General features: G+C 36.7%; 1 pseudogene; it reads left to right on the forward strand.

The window, feature by feature from the left end:
- The first annotated feature begins 3671 nt into the window (after positions 1-3671).
- LOC123847739 (voltage-dependent anion-selective channel protein 3-like) lies at positions 3672-4593 on the forward strand (annotated as a pseudogene).
- Positions 4594-8520: the final 3927 nt, after the last annotated feature.

Here is an 8520-nt window from a genome sequence, read left to right on the forward strand (position 1 = left end):
AGATCAGTAATAAATATCCAAAATAAAAGCACAGAAAACAAAAGAATAATAAATGCAGAAAAGGACTAAGAAACATAAAAGATACAGAGAAAATTTTTATGATATGCATAATTGCTGTCCAGAAGGAGAAGAAAGAAGAGAATTGGATGGTATTGCTATTTGCCAAGATAACAAATGAGAATTTTCTAAAATGGATGGATGCTATCAAACTACAGATTCAAGAAGCACAATAGAACCAAGATGGTAACTATAAAAACGTTTACACCTGAGCCCACCACAGTACAAATGCTGTAAATGAAGGGTAAAAAAGGTCTTAAAAGTAGCACATAAAAGAAGAAAATTACCTTCAAAATAGTAACAATAAGACTGACAGTTTCTTTTCCAGTAGAAACAATAAAAGCCAAAATATCCTCAAAAATGTAAGTGACATTCAGACAAACAAAAATAGAGAGAATTCATCATCAACAGACCTACACTAATGAAAAGATTGAAAGGTGTTCTTTAGTCAGAAAGAAAATGATTCCAGATAGCAGTTCAGAGATGCAAAAGAGCATGAAGAGAAAAATAAAAGATGCACAGAAAAAGAAATATAAATAAATATTGATGATTGCAATCATGGTAATAAAATTTACTGGGGTTGAAATATATAAAAATCTAAATACATGGCAAAACCACTTTGGAAAACAATTCAGTAGTTTCTGAAAAAAACTAAACATACACTATATGTGACCTAGCAATTCCAATATCCATCAAATTGCAACTGTATAAACGAATTGTGGACTATTAACACAGTAGAATATCATTCAGCTATACATTAACAGTAAACTAGTGATATCTGTAAAAGCATAAATGAATCTCAAAACATGATGATCTTAAAGAAGTCAAACACAAAAGACTACAAAAACAAACCTATAATAACAAAAATCAGGTCAATAAGTACCTGAGCATGAGATGACTTTTCAGGGTGAAGTAAATGTTTTATATCATGTTGGTTTCATGGGTGCATACATTTGTCAGAACTCATCAAACTATATGCCTAAAACAGGAACATTTTATGGAGTGTCAACTCCATCTTAATAAAGTTAATTAAATTGACAAACATATGGAAAAAATAGCATCTAATTTGGGTAAGAAGGTATATACAGTTAAGGTGCTACAAGGTCCTAGCATTGTCCAGGAAGAGATAAAAGTATTTGTATTTGATGTTAATTTTTTCAAAAAGGGTGTATGTAATAATATCTAGGGTAACTACTAAAAGAATAGTAAAATAATGTATTAATACCAAAATAAATGGGAAAATGAAATAACAGAAACAATCAATTTAAAAGTAAGAAATATAGAATAGGTGGGACAACTGAAAGCAAATGGTAAGATGGTAGATCTGGATTAAGAAAACAACTATATGCTGCTTACAAGAAACACATCGCAAAGGTAAGGACAGGAAATATTGGAAGTAAGGGAGTAAAAAAGAGATGTACCATGTAAACATTAACCAAAAAAAGCGAGGGTTATTATATTAATATCAGACAAAGTGGACTTCAAGGAAAAAAAATATTGATAGACTATTTTATAATAAATAGTTTAATTTACCAGAAATATGTAATGATTCTAAAACTGTATGCACTTAATAAAATAGCCTCAAAATGTGTAAGGCAAAAATCAACATAACTTCAGGAGGAAATACATAAATCTACAATCATAGTGTAAAATTTTCACATGCCTTTGTCATTAAGGAGGCAAGAAAATATAGATTTGAACTTCACAATTAACAAATCTGACCTAACTGATATATAAAGAATATTTCACCTAACCCTGTAGATTACATTTTTTAAAATTACACTTGGAATATTTATAAAAACTACCACATGCTAGGTTTAAGTCAAATCTCAATGAAAAACAAAGGATTGAAATCATACAGTTTGTTGTTTGGCAGTAGTGGAATCACACTAGAAATAAATTATAAAAAGATCATTTGAAGATCCCTCCAGGTATGGAAATTAAGAATTATCCTTTAAGGGGCACTTCAGTGGCTCAGACAGTTAAGTGACCAACTCTTGATTTCAGTTCAGGTCATGATCTCAGGGTCATGAATTTGAGCATCACATTGGACTCTGCGCTGGGCATGGAGCCTGCATAAGATTCTCTCCCTCCCTCTCCCTCTGCCCCTAGCCTCCATGCTTGCTCTCTCTCTAACTAAAAGGAAAAAAAAAGAAAAGAAAGAATTATCCTTTAAATAACCCATAAATCAATGAAGAAATAACAATGGAAACTAGAAAATATTTTACCGGAATGATAATGAAAATACTGCAAAGCATGTCAGTTGCAGCTAAAGCCATACTTAGAGGAAAATTTATACGCTTACAACACATACAATAGAAAAGAAGAAAAGCTGAAAAGGCAGTGATCTAAGCATCTACCTCAAAAAGTTGCAAAAATATCAAACTCAAAGTGGAAGGGAGGAAATCATAAAGACAAGAGGAGAACTGAATGGAATATAAGATACAGAATAGAGAGGCTCACCAAAACTAGAAGTTGGTTCTTTGAAAAGACTAATAAAGGGGGCGCCTGGGTGGCTCAGTTGGTTGAGCGACTGCCTTCGGCTCAGGTCATGATCCTGGAGTCCCGGGATCGAGTCCCGGGATCGAGTCCCACATCGGGCTCCCTGCTCCGCAGGAAGTCTGCTTCTCCCTCTGACCCTCCCCCCTCTCATGTGCTCTCTATCTCATTCTCTCTCTCAAATAAATAAATGAAATCTTAAAAAAAAAGAAAAGAAAAGACTAATAAAGTCCTAATTCCCTAGTGAGATCAAGGGAAAAAAAGGTAAAAATAACCCATGTTAAGAATGGGAATGCGGATGGGGCGCCTGGGTGGCTCAGTCAGTTAAGCATCTGCCTTTGGCTCAGGTCATGATCCCAGAGTCCTGGGATGGAGCCCAGCGTCAGGGTCCCTGCCTGCTCAGTGGAGAACCTGCTTCTCTCTCTCCTGCTCCCCCTGCTTGTGCTCTCATGCTCTCTGTCTAATGAATAAATAAAATCTTTATAAAAAAGAATGGAAGTGGGGACACTGTTATAGATCCTACAAATATTTGAAATATTGTAAGGATATTAAAGCCAATGTTATGTAAATAACTAGAATTTTTTTTTTTTTACCAATGGACAATTTTCTAGAAAAGCACGGTTTATCTAAATGGACACAAGAAAATCTCTACAGGCTTGTAACAATGAAAGAAATGGAATGAATAATTTTAAACTTTCCATAAAAAAACCCCCAAATCCAGATGACTTCACTGGTGAGTTTTACCAAATAGTTGAGAAAGAAATAATGCCAATTGTACATAAACTTTTCCAGAGAATAGAAAAAGTGAGACACTTTCCATTTTGTCTTCTGAGGCCAGTGTTACCTTGATACCAAAAGCTGATGAGAACATTATAAAAAAGGAAAATAATAGGCCAGTATAACATGTTTTACATAAATGTAAAAAAAAATTAAGTGAACTATTAGCAAAACAAATCCAGCAATGTCTGGTGAATACACTGTGACCAAAGTGGACTATTCCAGGAAGGCAAGAATGGTTTACCATTTGGGTTGCCCTGGCAGAATGGAGAGAGGTCCTCTGGCTGGAGATACATGTGACACGCTGACTTACTGTGAGCTAGAAATGGTTGTGAAGGATGTCTTCAACAGAGGATTTGTGTTTGGTATAGTCAGTAGATCTGAGAACCCAATCTTGTAGCTGAGTGGAATTTTCTACTTCCAGTCATGCTTCCACAGATACAGGGAAAGCATCAGACAACCTAGAGACCAAATGTAAGATCTGTAACGAGGGACTTATTTTCAACCAAAAATGAAGGAGACAACACCCTTGGGGCAGAAATGTCTTTGGAGAGTAAGTTGGTTGAAGGGTTGAAACTGACTCTTGATACCATATTTGTACTGAACACAGGAAAGAAGAGTGGGAAATTGAAGTCCCCTATAAATAAGATTGTTTCTGTCTCAACAGTAATGTTGATATAGATTTTTCTGAACCAACCATTTATGATTGGGTTGTGTTCGCCTTTGAAGGTTGGCTTGCTGGCTCTCAGATGAGTTTTGACAGAGCCAAATCTAAACAGTCACAGAATAATTTTGCCCTGGGTTACAAGGCTACAGACCTCCAGCTGCACCCTCAAGTAAATGATGGCACTGAACTTGGAGGTTCTATCTACGAGGGGCTTAAAATGAGAAGATTGGATCACCAATGAGCCTTGCTTACATAACTAGCACTAACATCTATTTTGACGTTGCTGCTAACTACACACTGGCTTGTAGAACTCCTTTATCTGCTAAAACAAATAATCCCAGCCTGATTGGACTGGGTTATACTCCAGCCTTTCAACCGGGCATCAAACCAACCCCATCAGCTTTAACTGATTAAAAAGAACATCAGTGCAGGAGGTAACAAGGTTGGGGTGGGATTTGAACTAAGAAGCTTAATGTGGTTTTGAGTAAAGCATCAGTTTTGTCCCTGGAGATGAAGAGACATGAACCTGCTGTGTTTTGGCCTTAAAATTCTCCTGTGCAATTTCAGAAGTGTGAACTTTCTATTCTTCCAAAGAATGGTAATCTTCCCCACACTGAAGTCTACAGACTGGAAGTCCATCCTAAGGCCAGTGCTCGAAGGCATGCCTGGAAGTTGTCATGTTTGTGGTACATTTCAGCCTGATGCTGCACTGTTAGTTTACATGCGTGCCTCAGTGACAGTGTAGTTTCGTCTTGTAAAGGAAATGACCCAATCCTCCAGTCTGTATTTCATGTCTTGCATGTGCCACACCACTTTTTCAAGACTTTTAGAAATATAATGGTCTCTGTGCTGTAATGGAATCCTTGGTTTTACAGCAGAGTAAAATGAAATAAATCCACCATGGGGGCGCCTGGGTGGCTCAGTCGGTCTGCCTTCGGCTCAGGTCATGATCTCAGGATCCTGGGATTGAGCCTCACATGGGGCTCCTTGCTCAGCGGGGAGTCTGCTTCTCCCTCTGCCCCTGCCCCAGCTTGTGTTCCCTCTCCCTCTCTCTCCCAAATAAATAAATAAAATCTTAAAAAAAAATAAATCCATCATGCTTGGAACAAAGAAAGAGAGAATGGTTTAATGTTTGAAAAAAAAAATGAAATTTGTCACATTAACAGAATGAAGGGGAAAACATCATATTACCTTCTAAATAAATGCTGAAAAAGAACCTGACAAAACTCAATATATATTCATGATTAGAACTTCTAGCAAATATAAATAAAATTGCCTGAATCTAATAAAATGCACCTATAAATAATCTTACACAAGCATGATTAAATGTTAAAAGCGTTCCCTCTGGAATTGAGAGTGAGACAAAAATGTCCTAGCCAATTTGATAAGCAAGATAAAGAAAGCAAGTATAAGAATATGAAAACAAGGATAAAAACAGCTCCTATTCACAATTTGGTGATGTACATAGACTACCCCAAAAAATCTACAGATAAATTATTAAATTTAATTAGTGAGTTTAGTTAGCCAAGTTATTGGATACCAATATACAAAAATCAATTGTATCCATCTAGCCTAACAAGCAAAAATTAAGTTTTTTATTTTCATTTATTTTTGATTGTTTTATTACTGAGGCATAATTAACATTTCAAGTGTGCAATGTAACGACTTAAAAAAAGAAAAAATAAAATACATTGTTAGGTAGATCAGCATGTAAGGACATGGAAAAAAATAGCCATAATATATTATTAAGTACAAAATTAAGTTGTAAAATACTATATTATAATGGATTCCTATTATTAAAATGAAGTCTATAATATAGGATTACAAGAATTCTTGGAGGATAAAAAACTCCAAACTCACAATGTTCATCTCTAGGGATTACGAGATGAAGGAAAAAGGAATTTCACTTTCTACTTTATATGCATCTTTATGATTCTAATTGTTTTCCAACAAGCATGAACCACTTTTGAAATTCTTAGGACAACAGTAAAATGTTCGAATAAATGCTTTTCCTATTTAAAAAAATAATGATTTCATATTTGTATATACACTACAAAAAGATCACTACAATGTCTAGTTACCATCAGTCACAATACATAGTTACATTTTTTTCCTGTCATGAGAACTTCTAAGATTTACTCTCTTAACAACTTTCAATTATGCAATATGTTATTAATTATAGTCACTATGCTGTACATTACATCCCATGACTTACTTATTTTATAACTGGAAGTTTGTATTTTTTGACCCCCTCCATCCATTTTGCCCACCCGACTCCCCTTCTCTTCCGGCAACCACCATCTGCTCTCTGTACTTATGAGCTTATTGTCAAAGAGCTTATTGCCTATGTTTTCTTTAAGGAGTTTTATGGTTTCAGGTGTTACATTCAAATCTTTCATCCATTTTGAATTTATTTTCATAGATAGTGTAAGATGGGGGTCCAATTTCAATCTTTTGCATGTAGTTGTCCAGTTTTTCCAACACCATTTATTGAAGAGGCTCTTTTTTTTCCTATTAAATATTCTCTTCTTCTTTATCATCGTTTGACAGGAAGTCTTAAACAAGACAGAAAGTATTACTGTAAGGGAAAAGATTGACAAATATGGCTACATTAAGAATTTGTTACTCAACTTTATGTAAATGATATTCTTCCCTGAACGGCTACCCCCGCCCCCCGGAAAATTGCGCTTGTGAGAGTCATCCATACTTTTTTAGATGCTTTATGTTTTATATATGGTCTGAGATAGGGGTCTCTGTCCATTGGTTTAAACATCCACAAGCAAGTGGCTGGTTACCATTGGGGAGGCCTGAAGGGAAAATGATCGGGAGAGGAAACCAAGAGGGTTCTGCATTGCTGGTAATGTTCCATTTCTTGTCCTGGAGGTGATCACGTGAGTGTGATTCCTTGGGGTAGTTCACTGAGCCATACGACGATTTGCTCACTTTTCTGTAAAAAGTTAAAGAAAATGTATCTTCCTTTCCCTTAGAGATATAGACTAGCGATAAATACATTGATTCCTTTGCCCCTGAATTGTCCCCAATTTGTTCCCTTTTGCCAACTGCCATCTCACCATGACCTTTAAAATTTTTTATTGGCCACCAAATGCACACCCCCTACGTTGCTAGATTCAGTTACATATATTGTCACATTGAACCGTCACGACAGCTCCGTGAATTGGATGTCATTACAGCTGAGGCTTGGAGCGATTAAGTGATCTATCGAAGTCGAACACAAACAGCAAGCAGAAGAGCCAGGATTAGATTCTGGTGTGTTTGCTGCATTCTACTGTGCTTTTAAAATCCAAAGATTAAAAATAGAAAATTCCAGCACTTACCAATTCACTTGGGAATCTCACTGATCTATATAAAAATGCTATAAAAAAGGTACATCTAAGTAAAATGAAAAATAAATATTCTTTTCTATGTACCTGGTATAAATTAACAGCACTTGTCAACTTTGTGAAGCTTTTTAAAAGTGGATGTCGGTGGGGGGGCACCTGGGTGGCTCAGTCAGTTGAGTTTTGGCTCAGGTCATGATCCCGGAGTCCCAGAATGGAGCCCTGCATCCGGCTCCCTGCTTAGCGGGGAGTCTGCTTCTGCATCTGCCCCTCACCCTGCTCGTACTCTTTCTCTCTCTTTCACTCTCTCTCAAATAAATAAAAAATCTTTTTAAAAAAGTGAATGTAGGGGGAAAAGCATAGATTTATAGTCAGGTAGCTCAAATCCCAGATTGGCTACTTAACACTTGTGTTTCCTTGAAAACTTCCTTAAGCTATTAAAGCCTGGATTTTCTCATCTGCAAAAAGCAAATAATAACACCTATTGGTGGTAAGCCAAAGGAACTGTGTAGAAATCATTTGGGACCGCAGATAAACTGCAGCCGGCCTAGTAGCCTGAGAAACTGAGAAGACTCAGCTTGTAATGACCGAGGTTGTAGCAGAGGGCTGAGCTTAGTTAAGTACTCAGTACATTATAAAGGCAGGTAGAGTCTAACTTATCAGAGCCCCACATGGTCATACTTACAGCTAACTAGTCCCCACTCCCCCGCTCCAACTGTTCCCTATCCTTTCACCCTGCCCACCCCCACCCCCATTGCTACAGACTTCTCCACTGCCCATGTCATGAGAACTGCTGTGAGGGACATGGACATATTAGAGATTGTCTGAGTGAGGTCCAGTAACCCACCAAATGCAACTTCAGCCAACAAGATACCATTTTCGTCAATCAAATCAGCAAAGACATGTCGTATGATAACACTCAGTGTGGAAAGAATACGATTAACTTTCTCATGCACAAGTGGAAGACCCATGCGCCTTTCTGGAAAACCATACGAGAAACAAATTGGAAAGAAAACATCAAGAGAAGTTTAGATAACATAATTGTTACAGTAATGCACCTTCCAGAAATCTATTACTGGAAACAGTACTATCCATCACACACTCGGACAGAGCTTTATGTCCAAGGATGTGGGAGCCTTACTTACCATGGCAAAAGTCTGAGGTAACCTAAATGTTCAAACA

Source organism: Mirounga angustirostris, unplaced genomic scaffold (assembly GCF_029215605.1).
Source record: "Mirounga angustirostris isolate CCGP_5_RB_7025 unplaced genomic scaffold, mMirAng1.0.hap1 SCAF_2, whole genome shotgun sequence".
NCBI lineage: Eukaryota > Metazoa > Chordata > Mammalia > Carnivora > Phocidae > Mirounga > Mirounga angustirostris.